General features: G+C 41.2%; 1 protein-coding gene across 1 annotated transcript in view; it reads left to right on the top strand.

Annotated features, from left to right (window-relative positions):
• The first annotated feature begins 886 nt into the window (after positions 1–886).
• The window catches only part of LOC125454729 (suppressor of cytokine signaling 5-like), a 38,056-nt gene continuing 18,296 nt past the window's right edge, over positions 887–20,646 (top strand). The window contains exon 1 of the mRNA XM_059648607.1: positions 887–1,221. The gene's annotated coding sequence lies outside the window, so the exon portion shown is untranslated. The remainder of the gene's footprint in view (positions 1,222–20,646) is intronic.

Genomic DNA, 20,646 nt, shown 5'->3' with positions numbered 1-20,646 from the left:
TGCCATAACTCGATGGATGTCCTCTTCAGATTAGACACAAGACAACAACCTGGTGAGCGCGCCTCTGCAGCTGGTTAAGGAAGAAGCTCCCCAAATGTTAGGGTAGTAATGAGATCCAAACGGATAGAAATAAGGGGATCGCTGTCCAGCCTTAAAAGGATGGTGGAGACAGATTCAAACGTGACTTAGGTAAGGAGGGGAAAAGTGCAGGTCTACGGCGGGGAATGGGTCTAACTCTTGAAAAACGTTAGGTTGAATTCTGTGGACTGAGAAATCTCCGTGCTCCTGATCCTATGAAGGCTCCTCACTTTGAGGTGGAAACGCTGCTCTCAGAAAATGCTGGATGTGCAATTTTGTCGCAGGCTTCCATAAAGGAAAAATTTCATGACTGTTATTGTCCTGTTTGGCATCAGATTCACTGACAGATTTACTTTGCGTGATGCACAATGTGCTGAGAAACACTTTTAGACGTATGTTGGCAATGTTCTTGACAATAATTTTTTTAAAAACAGAAAAATTTAAAATCAAACACCATCATGAGTACTTTCAGATTTTTTGCACGCGCTGGACAATGCTCAGTAATCTCATCGTCTGCAATCCCATCTGCTGGGGTTGAAGGTGTAGGAGGTTTGAGCGGTAGAGAAGGGAGACCTGCACGGAAGCTGGGGAGCAGGCGACTGGGATGACTCACCACCTCCTGCTCATCCAGCCACGCCCACGCCCCCACCTTCCCCGGTCTCCCATTGGCGCTCCGGTTGCCAGGCGCCTCGGCCGCGAGGGCGCCTCGCCAGTGGTCGGGAGGCGGTGTCAATCACCCGGTCGCCATGGAGTTCCGGCTGGCGATTTCGGATGTCCCACCCTCCTCCCCTCACCCCCCGCCCCCCACTCTCCCAGCGCTCCGAGATTCCCGTCCATCTTCGTCCGTCAAACGCTACGCGATCACCATTAACTGTCCGGCCAGTGGTGCGAATGCAGCCAACCGGGGTGCTGCCATCTTTCTCGTTCTCGGACAGTGCCCGGGGTCCGGGAAGCCGGAGGCGGCCGCTTGTCCTGGTCTTCCCTTCCCTGAGTTCAGTTGGTGGCAGTTGGAGCTGAGCCTCTGGCCGGTGCCGTGTCCCCCCCAACCCGGTCCTTTATCATTTCTCTCTCTCCCTCTCTCTTTCTGTGCTGCGTTGCGGGTTGAGATGTTTCTGAGGGCGAGGTGTTTGAGGGGGAGTTGAGGTAAGTGCGACAAATCCCCTCCCTCATCCCCGGTTTTTATTCATGCTCTTTGACAAAGGGGAGCTTTCCAATGAACTAATGTCGCGTATAATCTCTGTGCGAAATTTTAATACGTGTGAGAAACTGTGGATTTACGATTTTTAGGATGTCGGCTCCCTTTTCAGTTCAATCTTACCGATCGTCTCGGGAAGTGAAAGGGAAGACCTTTAGAGCTCACTCGAGCTCCCTCCCATCTCCCTGAGCACTCCTTGTATCAGTTGGCAACTTAATTTTGTTTGTTATATAAAGAGTCAAACATTACTGTTGAAGATTTGTTTATATATGTTATTTCCTTTCTAAGTAGTTCTTTACTCCGCTGCTTAAGCTATCCCTTTTGTTCCTGAATTGCTGTCACTCGACAGCAGTGTAACCTTGTTCACACTGTGGTTGTAGGAGCTTTCTATGTGCAAATTGATAGTTGTATATCCATCATTACGACAGCTCTTGCATTTCAAAATGCTTCATTGGCTGAAGAGTGCTTTTTGGATCTCCTGATGTTATCAGTGATGCTGTGTGAATTTGTCTGGTCAGTGCACGTGACTCCAAGTACATTTTTATAATTATTAATTGTGCCCTTCGGTTGTGTGCACAGGTGTGCCAGATGTTACATAAACCTGAGGGCTCTTTTTAAGTGTTCACGTCCCTAGCTTCTGAGCTGAGGTGCACCAGTTCAAATCCCACCTGCTTCAGAGGTGTATAACAACTTCTCTGAGCAAGTTTTGTTTTATAAATAGAGGAGTTCCCCATGACAATTCAGTATTACTTGCCATTCCTTATTATTTTTTCTTTCTGATCTACTTGTGATGAAGTAGATGTCTAAAACTCTTTTATTAATATTTTGGTTGATGCATTTCTATCGATGGAGTAAAACTGTTGATACGGTGTGGAGCTGCAGGAACACAGCAAGTCAGGCAGTAGCAGAGGAGCAGGAAAGTCGATGTCCTGCTGTGTTCCTCCAGCTCCACACTGTATTGACTCTGACTTCCAGCATCAGCAGTTCTTGATATCTCCTGGAATGAAGCTGAACAGATTTAGAAGTCACTGGTTTTCACTGTCATTTTTCCCAAGCTGAAGGCAAAGACTTGAGAATATTTCTAATTTAACTAGGGTCCAGTTTATTTCTTGCTTCCACAGCTAGGTCACCAAATAATTTGGAATCTGACTAGCCAAGAGTTGGAATGTTCCTTTCTCTGAGCAATGTTTTTAAATGCATTCTGTCTACTCTATCCTTGAATGTGTTGGTTGCAATATAACGAGTACACTCAAATTGCTGATTGTTCATGTTTTGACATTTTAATTTTACTTCCTATGAAGTCTGTTGAGACTGAATTTTTTTAAGAACGAGGGCAGAGCGGTAGACGTTGTTTACTTGGACTTTAGTAAAGCATTTGAGGTTCAACATGCTATACTAATCAGTTAAATTTGATCATATGGAATTCAGGGTGAACTTGCCAATGGGATTCAAAATTGGTTTTTTGGAAGGTGACAGGGGGTAGTGATAGAGGGCTCATTTTTGGACTGGAGGTCAGTGACCAGCAGTGTTTCACAGGGATTGGTACTGGGTCCAGTTTTTTGTAGTTTTTGTAAATAATTTGGTTGAGAGTATAGGAGGCATTGTTAATAAGATTGGGGATGACACCAAAACTGACTGTATAGTGGACAGTGATGGAGGCTATCTAAGATTAGAGAGATCTTGATCAATTGGATCAATGGACTGAGGAGTGGCAGATGGAATTTAATTTGGATAAATGCGAAATATTTCGTTTTGGTAATACAGACAGGGACAGGATTTATACAGTGAATGGTAGGACCCTGAGTAGTGTTGTCGAACAGAGACGTAAGGATTCAGATGCATAATTCTTTGAAATTTGCGTCACAGGTGGGCAGTGTAGTTGACGAGTTTAGCATGCTCGTCTTCATTTCTCAGACCTTTGCATATAGGAGTTGGGATGTCATGCTGAGGTTGTACAGGATGTTGGTGAGTTCTCTCATGGAAAACTGCATGCAGTTCTAGTCACCCTATCATAGAATTTATTAAATTGGAGAGAGCTCAGAAAAGATTTACTTGGATGTTGCTGGGAATGGAGGGTTGGAGCTATTAAAATAAGCTGGGACTTCTTACACTTGAAGAATCGAGGCTGAGGGGTGACCTTGTATAGACTTACGAAATTGTGAGGAGAGTAGATAAGGTGAACAGCTCCCCCATCCCCAACACCCCCCTCATCCAAGGGTTGGGGTGAGAGGAGAGGATTTTAAAAGGATGTGAGGGACAGCTTTTTTACAGAATGGTTAGTGTGTGGAATGAACTGCCAGAGAAGTATTAGGTGCAGGTACTGTTACAATGTTTAAAAGGTATTTGGATAAATACATGAACGGAAAAGGTTTGGAGGGTTGTGGGGCAAATGCAAGCCGGTGGGACTGGTTTAGTTTGAGAAAACAGTTGTCATGGTCTGGTTGGACCGAAGGGTCTGTCTTCATGCTGTATGATTCTATGACTGTATGGTTAAGACTGCTAGTGAGAGACCTGTCGTTTTCAAATTTGGCTTTATGCCTTATTGGCCAGATTCTAACTAACATTTAGGGATTTGAAATTATCCTTAAACTAAAATGGAAGTCTGTCTTTGTAGCTATGAATACTAAAGTATTGTAGCAAAGCATATTTTCTAATTTGTTCGCATTGTATAACCCATTTCTTAAACTAATACAAAAACAATATGCAGTCATGACCTGCACCGAAAGCTAAACAGAACTAATATTTCAAAACTTTTTTAAAAAAAGCTTGTCTTTGGCCTCATTAAGAAATAGTAACTAACTTGCTGATTTTATTATTTGTGAATTAATGTCGTCTTGCAATCGAGATTTACTTGATTTACTTCAAAATATGCTGTACATAACTTCAAGTATTGGAGTCTGGAAAAGATTGCTATTATGTACACGTCCTTTGCTCAGTGAATAAAGTATTTAAATTTGGCTGCTCTGGAATAGTTTTTCTTCAGGAAGCTGCTAGTTTTCTCCTGCATTGTAGTTTTTTTTTAAAAAAAGAGGAAATAGTGCCTATTTTAACATTGTGATATTGTAAGTGTTTTAATTTTAAGTAAATTTGATGAAATGTGAAAGCCAGTTGTATATAGCCAGCAGCAATCAAATAAAGCACCAAATTGTCTCTTCATAATGTTTGGTAAGGAATACGTTTTGACCAGACACCAGCAGAATTTCTAGTTTGAGTAGGGTGTTCAGATCTTTCCCATCTATCTAGGGGGACAGCGAAGACAGGGAGTCTGTTTAACATCTCATTCAAGAAATGCCCCCTCTGACTCTGTAATGCTTTTTCTGTATTACAATCATCACTGTTATGGTCAGCAAGGCTTCCTATTTATGATGCCATTAAGTCAAGACTAACACTGAAGCTGGATCTGATTTGGCTGAGATAGTTGGGCTGATTGGCCTTATTCCTACATTTTTTTTCTTTGTGGCTGTCAGTCATCTGCATGGAGCATTTAAAACATGAATTCAATGTAATAAACAAATTTACTGTGTAACTGACCATCTAGCTGTACTGCCAGATCTGTTGTTTTCCTGAAATGAGCAGGAGAGGAAACCTCTGTTTAGCTTGAGACAGTGCCTTGGACTTCTTCTCTACATATGAATAAGCTCCCTGTTAAAATTGAATCTCACCTTAACTTTAATATTGTTCAAATTCTGAGAGCCTGATTAGACTATGTAGACTGATACTCAACAGTAATCCTAACCATATTTGTGGAATGTCAGAACCAAAAGTGATTAATTTTATGATGACACTTAAAATGCCATAGCATACAAGGCTACAGGCCATGCTGTAAAAAATCTTTGACTATCTGACTGACTGACACAACCTGTATTTGCTCAAGGTTTGTGCAAAATCGTGCTGTTTGATTGCTTAAAGTCAATGGCAGAAAGTTGCAATTCATGCCCTGTCAATTAAGTCTGAATAATTTCATGGTGTGTTATAATAAATTAGTCATCAGAAAAACTTCTCATTCAAACTTTTGAGCCTTGTGATGTGGGGTAAAACTGAATGTATGTCAGAAATTCTGTAAAAACGATAATTCGTTGAAACTGTTCATTTATACTGGAACAGGTATCATAGTAAAAGTTGATCCAGTGATAAAATAGGGGAATCAGAAATAACAAGATGTAGAGCTGGATGAACACAGCAGGCCAAGCAGCATCAGAGGAACGGGAAGGCTGACGTTTCGGGCCTAGACCCTTCTTCAGAAAATTTCTAGGCCCAACACGTCAGCCTTCCTGCTCCTCTGCTGCTTGGCCTACTGTGTTCATCCAGCTTGACCTTTTGTTATCTTAGAGTCTCCAGCATCTGCAGTTCCTACTATCTATAAAATAGAAGAATTATGTTTTATGTTCAAGTCCAAATGGTGAGAGATTTGGGGGAGATCTTGTAAGTGGTGGTCTTCTGCAACCCTTTGTTCTTGTCTGCCTCTCTTTATGGAGGCTGTGGGTTGGAGATGTAATGTTGAAATAGGTTGCAACATTTTAGCTTGTAGCTGCTGTGCATTGCAGTCATGTCTGCTTACTGTATAGGGATTGAATATTGAGTCTAGAGGGAAAAAATAATGGTGACGAAGTAATCTGGAGCTGCTTGGATGATTTTTAGGTGATGCCATGCCTGTACATTCAATCAGGTGGTGGATGCCTTTCAAAGGTGTGGGGTTTGTTTGAATTCCTGGAGCCAAGCTGAATTTGGACCAGTGCTGGAGAACTTAATTATTGGAGTTATGAATGACACAGCCAAGACAGTGCTTCCCAAGCCTTTGCCTACTGTGACTCTCTCTTTTGAGGCTTAAGTTTGTCACACTTCCTCACTGAGCTTTGGGAATAGGATGAAATCTAAATTCCTAATAAGTGGCTAGCGATGGTGTCAACCATTAATGTCCTGGAGTTTGTGACCCCAAAACCTACCTTCCATATTAGTTACCCCTGCTGTAGTTCTGAGAGAAAAGTCTTAGGCAAACTTTTTATGGAGGTAAGGATATTAATGAAATAGCTCAAAACAATTGCTGGCCAATCATACAGACCTGAAAGACTAAAGCTTTTGAAGATTTGTAGCTTGGGTTGTTGATGAGATTGTAGATATGCTAAGCCTGGTTGGTTTGTTGCAAATGTTTTGTCACTCTCTATATCAGTCCACCTTCAGTGAACAGTTGACGTTCAGTCCTGCTTGTTATTTATATGCCTTGGTTTGCAGGGGTGGTTGGTATTTTTCTCAGTGGTTTGTACACAGCGTCTAATTCAACATGTTTGTTGACGGACTTCCGGTTGGAATACCAGGTCTCCAGGAATTCCCTGGCATGTTTCTGTTTGGCTTTTGCAATTATTGATGTGTTGTCAGAGTTGAATTTGTGTCCCTTGTCTGTGTGTAGTGAGACACATGAGAAATGCTCATGTCTTTTGGTGGTTAGTTGGTGTTCATGTATCCATATAATCAATTTTCAAGAAAATTGTTATAAAGATTTAAGTTTACAATTGCCTCTCCTTAAATGTAGCTTATTGTTTTACTCTTGCAGCAATGCTGAGCAGTTAATTTCTGGGAAGAGGTAACCCCAACTTCTAAAGCACCTTACAGCATGCTCAGTTTGGTGTTGTGACAAATCCACGTATAGGTAATATTGATTGTGGGATGCCTTAACTTAAGGTCGAGGTGTTCATGTTACAACTGGTCAGCAAACAATAGATTAAGTAGCTTTCAGATTGCCAGATCGTGGTTAAAACCATTCAGTAATATTGCTTAAAAACTTGTGAATTTTCTGAACAGCAGTGCATAATTTTTATGTTGGAAGAGTTTTAAATGATAGTTAGTTAAGCTGCATGTTGGGGAAATTTAGTGATTGTGTTCAGTTATTTGCAGATAAAGCTTCTGTTTGGGATTAGTTTTATTGCTATAATTATTGGATTAAATGTTTCATTTTCATTAGTGGGAAAGACTTTCTCAGGAGCACTAAGAGTATCTGACCAACTAATTCATTGGGTGGTTATTCTGCTCCTAGTGACAACTCAACTTGCCAAGGAACTTCAGTTTGGTACCATTTTAAACAGAATAGCTGTATTTTAAAGATTGTTCTGTTTGTATATTTGCTCCTCCATAACACTTAAATCACAACTTGGATGATACTTTAGATCATTCCTTCAAAAAAACTAGAAAATAATGAGACAATGCAGAGATTGTCAAAACTGGAATAGTAGAACGATTCTGTTTCTTTAAGGTTTTGGAGTAGATCTGTAGCTTGGGTTGTGGGTGTTGAGGTTGTTTGGCTCACCGAGCTAGTTTGTTGTTTTGCAGATGTTTCATGCTTGGTAACATCCTCAGTGCAGCCTCCGATGAAGCGTCGGTGTGTTTTCTCGCTTGGTTTTTAAACTTGGGGGTCCGTTGAGATGGATTACTTCACTTCCAGTTTTCCTTCATAGTGGAATGTATATGGGGTTCAGTTCAATGCGTTTATTAATAGCATGCTTCGTGGAGTGCCGTGCTGCCAGGAATTCTCGTGCTTGTCTCTGCCTAGCCTGTCCCAGGATCTAGGTGTTGTCCCAGTTGAAGTGGTGGTTCTCCTTGTCCATGTAGATTGAGATGAGTGAGTATTGGAGGCAATCCATCTCAACGGACCCCAGAGTTTAAAAACCAGACAGGAAAACACACTGACGCTTCATCGGAGGCTGCTCTGAGGATGTTACCAAGCATGGTAACGAAATGTCTGCAAAACAACAAACTAGCTCGGCGAGCCAACCAACCTCAATTGTTTCTTGTTTTGAACTTTTGAAGCTAACAACAAAGTATCTGGATTATTTCTAATACTTGATTTATAAATCAATCAGAATTGGCCATAATGGTATATACATCTACTTACTGGTTTTGTTGCTTTGCTGGTGGAACTTGGACTTATTGGCTCAAGAAACACATGACATAAGTGAACTTCCTATGTCTTGTTGAGAGGAGTGTTGGAGGTGCCATAATTTGGATGAGGCACTAACTTGAAGTTCCAGCTGTGTAAACTTGGAAGTAAAACATCCTTAGCTTTTTTTATGAATGACTAAAAGCTCACTTAACAGAGGAAGGTTTGTTAACTTTGTAGCTCTGGCATCCTTGCATCTATGAAAGATAGTAGAGACACAGTTATTTTCTGAAGTAGGATCCTGACTCAACACAGCTTTCCTCTGCTGACCTGCTGTGTTCCTCCAGCTCCACATTGTTACCCCTGACTCCAGCATTGGCAGTTCTCTCTATTTCTGGGTAAGTTACTTCAGAAGATATGTTTTCATATGCTGTGTCTTTGGCTAAAAGGGCATTTCTTGAATGATGGTTTCTACCTCAAGTGCTGTACATGAATCTGAGGAACTGTTGCCAAAATGCTGTAACCACTGGTCATTACAGTGGCCCATATCAGCCTGCAGCAGGTACCCCCATTTCCCCACTTAGCTAATGGCTTCCAGATGTAATAATTGATATCTTGAGTCTGTGTTGCACTTGGAAGCATCCATAGTCATCTAGCTCTGGCTGTCTTACCACACAGAAAATCTTTGAATATGTGACCATCTTCCATCCCATGGGTATACCTGAGCCAATAAGCTATCTCTCTTTATTTTAAGTGCAAAACATATGAGAGAAAACATATTTTTGAGAGACTCCTGTATCAATATGTCCTGCCAGAATATACTCATAAAGCACTATGAATGGTGAAGTAGAAGTTATTCAGCTCCTTTATCTGTAAGTTGTCTATGTCTGTTAGCCATAAAGTGTTATTGCTGCAAACATGGAACCAAGCTGATTGTTTGAGGTTTGAGAGTCAGTTTGGTCTCACTTCAAGTGTTTTTGTGAATTAGCCAAAGGTGGCTGCTGTTTTTCCTATGAGGATATCAAGTTTAGCTTTGAAGGGCAAGTTGCCACTACAAAGTTGAGGCAGCAGAGTGTTGTTTAATGTGATTGGGTGGAGATGCAACACATTGTCCAGTGATCAATGATTTCTTGATTGTAATAGTCTGGGCAAACAAGCTGTAGACATGGGAAAAACAGCCTGTGAGCTTCTTTGCATCAGTGTAGCGTTCTCCTCTAATGTGATGTGTTTTTCACTTGTTGGAATTTGCTGTCTGACCTAGTGTGCAAGTAAAGCCTTTCCAGATCTGCAGGGAATGCAAAATTCAGGATCATGGAAATCATAGTGCTGGAGGTGTTGGAAAGAGAACTGAGATACAGCCCTCCTTTCACTCTGCCTCTTTCATTTAACTTCCAGTCTATGTTGTCATTGAAGGAATGCTGATCTTAACTAACATCTTAGTTTACTGATTGTGTTAGGCTTTGCTGCAATCTAGGTAAGTTAAAGGGATGTGTACTGCCCCTACACTTACGTTTTAATCTAATTTATAAAAGGATTTTCGCAATAGATTGATCGGCAGAGAACTTACACTGCTTCAGGAAAAGCTCAACTGTGTTACTGGAATCTTTTAAGTATTACCCTAGCAACAGACCTCACTCTGACGCCTGCAGTGAGATGTCCCATTGTTGCAGTCTGTTCTGCCTTAGCTTCTGTAAAACATAAGACCTTTGCGTGCCTTATCATGTATGAAACTACTGCTTCCCGTCAAAAAGGTCACAGATGTGGCAATAAATGGAGCTTTCTGCACATCAGCCATTCGAACGGGAGTTCTTTTTGTTTGCTTAGAAGTCTATCACTTCTTAAGCTGAAGGGGAAGCTGGAAAGTGTCAGTGTGAAGTGGGAAATGTTCAGTGGGGCACAGATCATTGTGTTCAGCCCAGTGGTTTGTGGGGAGTGGGAGTCTTTGGTTGACCCATTTTTACATAACTCAGGGCTGCCCTTTGTCACAGGCAGTTGGATTTTAGTGCAAGTTAAGCCAATGTTTATTTCCATGCTATCTCCCTACTCTTTGGCTTTCCTGCTTCTATTCAGGAATTTCAGATCAACTATGCTCATATTGAATGGTGGTATAAGCGCTAGTGGCTGACTGGCCTACTCTGTTCTACTTTATTATGGTCTTACCTTCCCATCGATCTACTATCAATTATCACCTTACTAACAAAGGTTCCTTTGCTGGGAAGCAGTAGCATGTACACAGCAAGAATCTTTGCTCAGAGATACTCCATGGCTTCCACCAGGGTATCAAAGCTCTTGACCTCCTTTCCAAGCTTGATTAGTCAAAGACAAAAGAGCTATTCCCCAAAGGTGAGACGACAGTAACAATTCTCAACAGCCACAGTAGCATTTGATTGAGTATGACATCAAGGAGTCTTGGCAAAACTGGAGTTGATAAGAATCTGGGAAAATTCTGTAATGATTGCAATCGTTGTTTTGTCACAAAGCAGGATGGTTGTTTGCAGGCTAATGACCTCTATCCCAAAATTATCACTGCAGAAATTATTCAGTGGCATATTCTCAGCTCAACCATCTTCACAACTTCATCAGTAATTTTTTCTCCACCGTCTGGTCAGAAGTGTGATGTTTGCATATGATTACTCGTGTGCAACTCCTTGTACTTAAACAGCCTGTATTACAGCAGAACATTCAGACTTGGACTGATAAGTGGTAAGTAACATTTGTGCTATATGCTTGTCAGGAACTGATTATCTGGTGAATTTAAGCTCCTTGTCTGATGAGCATTACCAAAATTGAATCTGTCCTCTATCTGGGGCTGACATTGACCAGTAGTATACATCGGCCAGTTGAACAGGATGAGGCTGGGATTCTAATTGGGGCATGGATTATTGTCCGCTTGCTGGGATGGCTGCAGCTTCAATAACACAAGCTTGACTCAATCCAGGACATAGTCCACTTGTTTGGCACCCCATTTACTTTCATTCTTTCCCCCAACAGTGCACTGTGTCAGCCGTATATACCATCACCAAGATTCACTGCTCCTTTGTTTTCTAAACTCGTGTCCTTTACTGCATAGAAGGAAATCATCTCCCTATCTGCAAATTGCTGTCCGAGCCACTTTTTTAAAACTTAAAACTAGATCTTCATTTTTCACTCGCTGTTTCAAAATCCTGGATTAACTTCAGTAATAGCACAGTGGGTGTACCTACAATGGTTTAAAAAGGCGACTCATCACAATCTTGGACAATTGAGGATGGGCAATCATGGCCTGTAAGATAAAGAAGCATAATTACAGTATTCAGCCTGTCTTGTTGCTTTACCATTCAATCTTGGCTGATGTTTCTTAACCATATCCTTCTGCCTTTTTCCCGTAACTGTTTATCCTCCTAAAAAATCAAGAGCCTTTCGATGTCTGATCTTTGGTCTCTCCTCCTAATAGGAAAAACTCCAAGTTTCAGTGGCATCTCTCCTCATCATTTTAAATCCCATTGTGTACAGATCCAGAGTCCTCAACCATTTTGCATATGAAATGCCCTTCACCCTCAGGGTCATATTTGTAAACTTCCTCTGGACTCCCTCCAGTACCAGCACCATCTTCCTTGCTTACTGAGCTCAAAAGTGCTTCAGTATCCCAAAGGCAGCCTGACCAGAGCCTCAGCAGTAACGTTTGCTGTTACACTTGAGCTCACTCAAAATGAATGCAAACATTGTATTGCCTTCCCAACTGTCAACTGAGCTTGCATGTTAATCTTAAGAGAATTCTGAACATGGACTCCCAAGTCCCTTTCGTGCTTCAGGTTTCTGAAGCCTTTCCCTTTTTAGAAAATAGTCTGCACTCTGTTTTTCCCATCCATGTGCATTACCTCACGCTTTCCTACAATGTATTGTATCTGCCACTTCTTTGTCAACTCACAGCCTATCCAAGTCCTTTGACAGTGTCACCATGTGTAATTTTATTGCTAAAATCGCAGATGACATAATGCCCTCAGTTCTTTCACACAGATTGTTAATGTATAACTTGAAAAGTTGTGCTCCCAGCACTGACCCCTGCAGAATTGCATTAGTCATTGGCTACCATTCTGAAAAAGACCCTCTTTTATCCTCGCCCTATGTCTCTGCCAATCAGTCAATTCTCTGTCCATGCCAGTACCTTGCCCCTAACACCATTGGCTCTTATCCTTATTTAGCAGCTGTGCAGCACCTTATCAAATTCAAGTAGATCATATTATTTTGTCTAATACCTTACCACCTCAGAATTCTAACAGATTTGTCAGACGTGACCACCCCTTGGTAAAGCTAACATGCTGCAAAAAAATGAAGTTCAATTTACCTATGTTTATTGCCTTGCCTTTAACAAGATCATTTTTAGAGGCTTGGAAGTCTTTATGGACTGAATTTTTGAGTATTGGAGGACCAAGAAAACTGGATGGAGAGCGCAAGAAAACCAGTTGGAAGCTGGAGTTATATTACCCGAGCACATGATCCTGAAAGTTGCAGCCTAAGGTGCTTTAATTCTCTATTAGAGTTTGAAATATATATTGTACCCTTAAATTAGAGCTGTTGTTTGTTTATTCACAGTTAGAAAGCTACTTTGAGAAACTATTTTATGCGTATATTCAAAGGAGGGATGCCATAAAAATGCTTATGTAATCCCTGACCACAGAGGAAGCATAAATCCTTGCATTTTTACTCAGACCCCAAGCGGGGTTCTCTAATTTGTTACAATTTGAGACTGGATGCATGAAATGGCACACCTTGCAAGTGAGGGGGGTGGTGGGGGTGGGGAGGGGCAAGCCCGGTAGAGTGGCTCCCCTTCACTCACCACCACTCACCCCCTCCAAACAAAATCCTTTTGAGAAGGTTCATTTTAAAAACTGATTCTTAGCCTTGTGGATCCCTGCTCACCCCCCCCCCCCCCCCGCCTCCCTCAGACCGTTGTGAGCTTGTTTGTTTATTTACTGAAGTTCCCTTTTTCTGTTGTTAGATGTGTCATTCTGTAGCTAACTGTCTCAAGACAGTCACTTGGTTAACATGCGTAGCAGGTTTTGGCTGCAGGTACCCTGAAGGATGTTTTTGGAATTGCAAGTTAAAAATTCCTGCAGTACTTTACCTGTGGTCATGACATATGTTTGAATCATCCAATTGTTCTGATACAAGGTGACCATTTAATCCATGTCTGTGCCATGCCTCCAAAGGAGCTATTCATGTACTGGAAAACCCCCAACCTCTCCTTGCAACCTTTTGGTTGCCTCCTCCCAGGATATTTAGAAAATGTAAAATTCCATCTAATCTCTATTTTTTCCAGCAATTTGAAGTTTTCCCCCAAATTTTAGAAGCATTCCTTTACACATCCAGACTTTTGGGTTGAAGATTTATATCTCTCCCATCCTTTTCTTTCAGGCTGTTTACAAGACACCACCTGCAATCAGCATGAAACGAAACCTTGCCTCGTATCCCCTCTAATTTTTGTACCCATCACTTGCAACCAATGCCCCTAGTCCCTGACCTTTCTGAAGGAAAATAAAGCCCTCCATTCAGGCTCCTCACAACCTTGTATCCATTAATCACATCTTCTAAGAAATGTCCCATGTACCCCTCAAGTGTTATTACATCCTTGAGGTGACTAGGGTTTCATACCATTCTCAAGTTGTGACCTAGCTCATGTTTTACGTCACTCCTTCTTAACCTTTCTGGTCTTCTAATCCACATGTCAACTAATAAAGGCAAAGATTTTGTACACCTTAACCACTTTAGCAACTGATGTACTTTTTCCAGGGATCTGTACATATGCACTTCTGTCATCTCTCTTAAATCTTAGTCTTTCTCTGTACTGTAACTTACGCGACCAATTCTGTTTATACTGGGCAACAAAGATCTGACTATAATAATCCTGTTTTCCAAATTTTGGACTGTAATCCAGCAGACAGTGGCAATGCAAATGTATTACTTAAGACTACGTAAATGTTAAGAGTTTTTGACTTAACCACCCTTTTCTCAGGTAATGCATTTCAGGCCCCCTCCCCCATCACATGAACCTTCAGTTTCCTTTTGTCTTTCCACCTCTACCTTAAATCTTTACCCTGTGGTTTTTTACTTCCTTTGTACCTCTGAATCAACCTGTTTTATTATAATTTCCTCCTTGTTTGTTCCCTCCAACACTTTAACAGTGTATTGGTATTGTTTGAATTCCGTCTGTCTATTCTCTGACTGAGTCTATTGATTTTATGTTTCTTTGTCCTGCAGTCGCCTTTATCAATCATAATTGCATGGCCAGTTTCTTTGGCTGTAAGCTTCTCGATCACATCTCCCACATTTGCACCCAACAATGAAGACATCTCAAATTTGCACTGATCCCTGCAGAACCCAAAGAGAAACTGCCTTCGGCTTCAAAAATGATCATGAACCATGATAATTTGCTTCCTACCCTTGAACTGATTTTTTGATCCAGCTTTTTACATTCCCCAGTACCCCCTAGGTTTGTTCTTAACCAGTCACCTACTTGGGGTCCTTCTCATAAGCCTTGCGAGAATTAATGTTGACTGCATCAACTGCACCCCTCCTCAAAAAAAATTCAGTGATAGCCCCATGATTTTTTTTCCCCTGCCTTGGCAAATCCATGCTAACTGCCCTTGCTTGTATCTTTTCTAAATGCTTTATCCTGTTTCCTGGAATTGATTCTAATAATTTTCCTGCTACTAAGGTTAGACTGACATGAAATTATTCAGTTTTTCTCTTGTACCTTTTTTAAACAAGGGTACATCAAAGAAGTCTTACAGTTCTCAGCACCACACTTATACCCAGTGAAGATCAAGAAAAGATCAGAGCATCTACTTTTTTTCCTATCACATTTTAACAGCTAGGATAGATTTTTCTGATCATGGTGAATTCTCCCCACACAAGGGTGCTAATAAATACCCTGAATGCCTCATATCTACCTGTGTTTATTGCATGCACCATTTCTTTCAACATCTCCAATAATAAGGGCAAGAAGATAGTTGAGAGTAGACTATAGTGCGTCTCGTCTCGTCTCGTCTCGTCTCTTCCCCACCTGACCTTCACCCTAACAGCAGCTACAGTAGAGGAGAGAAGGTATGTTTTATATATTTTTTTTAAAAAGTTAATCATGATTAACTTGAATCTTGCTGATTTGGGGCAATCAAATGGTTGAAAGTCAAATAAGGAACAATTCAGTGTATTCAGAACTGTTTGATAGACCCTAGGCTATCATAGCTAATAAGGGAAGTTAAGGTTATCATCAAATTGAAAGTAAAACATACAATGTGTTAAAAATTTGTGGTAAGCCAGTGGATTTAAATTTTTTTTCTTAAGCCAATAATAATTAAACCGAAGATAACAAACTTTGAAGATAAATTTGCAGGTGAGTTAAGGAAGGACAGCATGACTTCCTTAAACATATAAAAAGGAAAAGAGAGGCTAAAGAGAACACAGACCTTTTACAAAATGAAGCTGCAGAAATAATGGGAACCAGAAAGTGACACAGGAGTTGAATAGATAGTGTCTACCGTGAAGACACTAAATTGCATGCCAAAAAAAAACTAAATCAAGAGGCAAAAAGGCAAGAGGAAATGAATACAACTATCATTAGAGAGCGAAAAAATGCTATGGGAACTAATGGGTTTAAAGATCCAGAAAAGATGCACTCTAAGATATTAATGAAAGTAACCACAGAGGTGGTAGTTGATATTTGATAATTTTCAAGAATTGTAGGATTCTGGCAAAGTTTTGTAAGATTGGCAGTTTTCCAGTGTAACACCCTTTATTTGAAAAGAATATTTTCATCCCGTTAACTTAACATCTGTTATTGGGAAGGTATTAGAGTCTGTAATATAGGATGTAATTGCAGTGCATGTAGAAATACATAATATAATCAAGCAGAGTCTAAACAATTTGAGGAGAAACTAATACTTGACAAAGTTGTTAAACAACTACAAGGTAGTAACAAGCAGAATAGAAAACGAGGAAATGTCCGAATTGTTCTAGTATGGAAGGAAATCATTTTTGCCTGTTGGCACCAGGTTCAATGCTCCTGCCTTTTCTCCATGTCTCTGTACCATTTCCATCCAAATAATCATGCAATGTCTTCATGAATGCTTCAATTAAACCTGCCTCCACCACATTTCCAGGCAGTGCATTCCATATGATATATCTAGATTTCCGGAGGATGTTTTTAAGGTGTTGCACATCAGGGTGGTACTTGAGGTAAGAGCCAAGATGGACTCTTGTTGAAGATTGGCCAACTAATGTAGACCGTTTGCAATAAAGGGGACACTTTCAGGGTGGAAACCTGTAATTAATAAGAGTGTCAGACAGATCACTGCTTGGGCCATAATTAATTATTTATTATATACAGACAGTCCCTGTGTCATGAACAAATCTGTTCTGGAGTCTGTGCTCTACTGGATTGCATGCTAGTTAGTACGCAATGTAGGATAATGTAAAATCGTAAGTATAGCGAATGTTTGTATGTTGGATTTTTAAAATTACCCCTCTCTATCGGATCACGTTGATAAATACCAACGTTGCTAAATTAGGGACCTCTATGTCTTGGATGAGGGAAGTGAATTTGCTTTAGTCCTGATTTTGGATAGCAGACACATAGCTGGGAAGGCAACTGGTAAGGATGACAGTCTGCAGAGGAATCTAGACAGTTTGTGTGTGGACAAAAGCTTGGCAGATGGAACAGATTGTGCTGTATGAAATGTGAGATTATGTACTTTCTCTGGAAGAATAGAGGAGCTGGGATGGAAAAAGACTGTAGAAATCTACAGCACAGCGGGTTTTAGGAGTCCTTGTGCTTAAATTACAAAAAACTAGCATACAAGTTCACTACAGGGACGTCAGTAGAATTATGTCCCCTTTTTTACTTCAAGGAGAATGGAGTTTAGGAATAGAGAAGCCTTCAAAACGGAGGCACCAGTCAGATCACAGTTGGAATACTGAGCCGTTTTGGGCCCTTTTTATCTATGGGAAGATGAACTGGCATTGGAGTCAGTCCTGAGAAGGTACAATAGGTTGATCCTGAGTATTGAGCATTAGTTATGAGGAGAGTTTGAGTTGGCTGGATCCCTGTACTCATTGGAGTTTTGGTAGAATGAGAGGTGACCTTTTTGAAGCAAAACAAATTAAGGAACCTAAGATAACAAAATGCGGAGCTGGATGAACACAGCAGGCCAAGCAGCATCTCAGGAGTACAAAAGCTGACGTTTCGGGCCTAGACCCTTCATCAGAGATGGGGATGGGGAGAGGGTTCTGAAATAAATAGGGAGAGAGGGGGAAGCGGACCGAAGAATGATAGAGGAGAAGATAGGTGGAGAGGAGAGTATAGGTGGGGAGGGGATAGGTCAGTCGGGAGGACGGACAGGTCAAGAGGCGGGATGAGGTTGGTAGGTGGGAGGAGGGGATAGGTGAGAGGAAGAACAGGTTAGGGAGGCGGGGACGAGCTGGGCTGGCTTTGGGATGCAGTGGTGGGAGGGGACGAGCTGGGCTGGTTTTGGGATGCAGTGGGGGAAGGGGAGATTTTGAAGCTTGAAGTCCACATTGATACCATTGGGCTGCAGGGTTCCCAAGCGGAATATGAGTTGCTGTTCCTGCAACCTTCGGATGGCATCATTGTGACACTGCAGGAGGTCCAGGATGGACATATCGTCTAAGGAATGGGAGGGGAAGTTAAAATGATTTGCGACTGGGAGGTGCAGTTGTTTATTGCGAACCGAGCAGAGGTGTTCTGCAAAGTGGTCCCCAAGCCTCTGCTTGGTTTCCCCAATGTAGAGGAAGCCACAATGGGTACAGTAGATACAGTATACCTATCCACTGTACCCATTGTGGCTTCGTTTACATTGGGGAAACCAAGCGGAGGCTTGGGAACCGCTTGGCAGAACACCTCTGCTCGGTTCGCAATAAACAACTGCACCTCCCAGTCGCGAACCATTTTAACTACCCCCCCCCCCCATTCCTTAGATGGCATGTCCATCATGGGCCTCCTGCAGTGCCACAATGATGCCACCCGAAGGTTGCAGGAACAGCAACTCATATTCCGCTTGGGAACCCTGCAGCCCAATGGTATCAATGTGGACTTCAAGCTTCAAAATCTCCCCTTCCCCCACTGCATCCCAAAACCAGCCCAGCTCATCCCCCCCCTCCCTAACCTGGGTTTTTAGATCTCCATCATCTGCAGTTATTTAGTCTTAATACTTGAGTTTCACTTAACATCTTCAGAGTTTGTCAGAGCCTGTGAAAAGCTCTCTAAGGTTCTTGACACAAATTTATACAGCTGCCCATGTTAGCGTTTTTTTGTTTCTAAGTTCAAAATAAAGGCCCGCATTCAGTAAGAGTAAAAACTAGTGCATGGGGATGGAATACACTCACCAGGGAATGTTTGAATCCTTGGAACTAGTCCAGTTAGTTAATGGGTGAAAGTCTTTCGTGATGCTGCTACTTAATGTTTTTTCGTAGGTAACAGATGTGGATAACACAGCTGCATTGCCAAGATGCTGGAACTAGGATAGTACTGACATTTCATATGGCTCAGAATCTGAGTATTCACAGACTTGCAGAACTGCTTTATTTTTGACTCAGTGGATATCATTCAAGTGCATTAATAGCAGCAGCAGAACTTATCTGCCAAGGAGTTGATTCTGTAAAGGTTTGTGTCCCACCAGGAGTATCACTTAAGCAGTTTTCATGAAGCATGGATGCAGTTGCTTGCCAAAAGCTTTATGCTGATATTTGTGTTCCTAATGCTGGAGGGCATCTCATGGTGCACCGTGTGTTGAGGCTGTGCATTGGATTCTGCAGTCTTGGACTGGAAGTATGGCTTAAACCTGTGTTTTACTATTGTGTTAAATTTTAAAGCTTTCTAACTGGCAGTCCAAGGCAGCAGAAGTCACTTGGGTTTACATCTTACATTTTTAACTTGCTAGACGATGTTACTAGCAAAGCAGCATTAGTAGACTGCTGGTTTTTTTCTTTTAATGCTGAGGGCAATGAAATCATTTGGGTTTATATAGGAATTTATTAGACTTTTGCAGACTTGCATTTTTAAAGTTTGGACCCAGGTTTCAGTTGATCATTTTTAAACCTAACTTAAATGTGAGCAGTTAGTTACAAATAGAGTTATCTAAATGGAATGTTATTTGATCAGAAGTGGCAGACCCTTCTTTAAGCAGACATTTCGCAACACTTGGTAACAACAATTGCATTCAAAAGGGACATAAGGATGTACCACCTGTGCTTAACAAAGGCAGTCAAGGAGAGCATGCAGTCAAAAACAAAGTCATCCAAACTGGTGACAGTGAATTGCCTGAGCATTGGAAAGTTATTTAGTAATCAGTGGGCGCCACATTTTTAAAAAAAAGACTTGAGCTATATAGGAGCTCTCAGGATATTGCAGTTATGTGTAAGCAGGCAGTAAGAATTGGTTAACAGACCAAATCAAGATAAATAGAACACTTTTTTTTTGGTTGGAAGGCCTCAAATAGTATATTGTCACAAGAATCAATCCTGGAGCCTCGGTTACCTGATCTGTAGAATTTAATGGCTTGGAGCAGGCAAAGTGTAATGTGTCTAATGTTTGATACAAAAATGGGTGGGAGGGCATGTTGTGATGACCCATGGAAACCACAGTGATGTAGATGGGTTGAGTGAGGAGGCAGAAGCTTGGCAGATGTCATTTTAATGTATGGAAGTGAGAGAACATCCATTTTCAGTAGAAAGAGTCAAAAGACCCAATTAAAATGGGGAGAGGAACCGGAAAATTGCAGTGCAGCAGGATATGGGTGTTCTTATACATGAATTGTAAAGTTAGGATACATGTGCAACAAGTAACTAATGAAGCAAATGGGATTTTTGAGTTTCACGATGGGAAATAACAGGGTTTTGGTGAGGCCACACCTGACACATGGTATTCAGTTTTGGTCCCATATTTAATAATGAGTATACTGACTGTTAAAGCTTATTCGGGAAAGATTCACTAGGTTAAATGGGTTAGGGCTGTTATTCATTTTCTTGAAGAATGATGGGTAATGTGATTGAAACGCAGATTCTGTGGGACTTAACAGGCTAGGTACTGAGATGATGTTTCCACTAGGGAAGGTATCTCAAACTAGGGCATGTAGAGTAAGGGGATACCTTGTTTTAAACTGAGATGCAAAGGAATTTCTTCTCTCAGGATGGTTAATGTCTTGAATTCTCTACTGCAAAAGGTTGTGGAGATTAAAATATTTAAGAAGTTGAAAAGAGCAGTTGAAGCTTGGGGAAAATCAGTCATGATATTGTTGAATAGATGACCAAGCTTGAGATGCCAAATAGCTCAGTTCCTCTTATTTCTTGTGATCTCACGGAATTGCAGCTCATGCAGCCATATTGACATTTTACCTCCATAAGCCATCAGATTTTTGTAGTGGGAAATCTGCATGAAAGCATTTGATGTGACATTATGTCAGGCTGGTCAGATTTCATTCTATTGGCTTTTTTTTATCATTAGCAGTAAATA

This window comes from Stegostoma tigrinum, chromosome 9 (genome assembly GCF_030684315.1).
Source record: "Stegostoma tigrinum isolate sSteTig4 chromosome 9, sSteTig4.hap1, whole genome shotgun sequence".
Taxonomy (NCBI): domain Eukaryota; kingdom Metazoa; phylum Chordata; class Chondrichthyes; order Orectolobiformes; family Stegostomatidae; genus Stegostoma; species Stegostoma tigrinum.
This window is presented reverse-complemented; position numbering and strand designations above follow the sequence as displayed.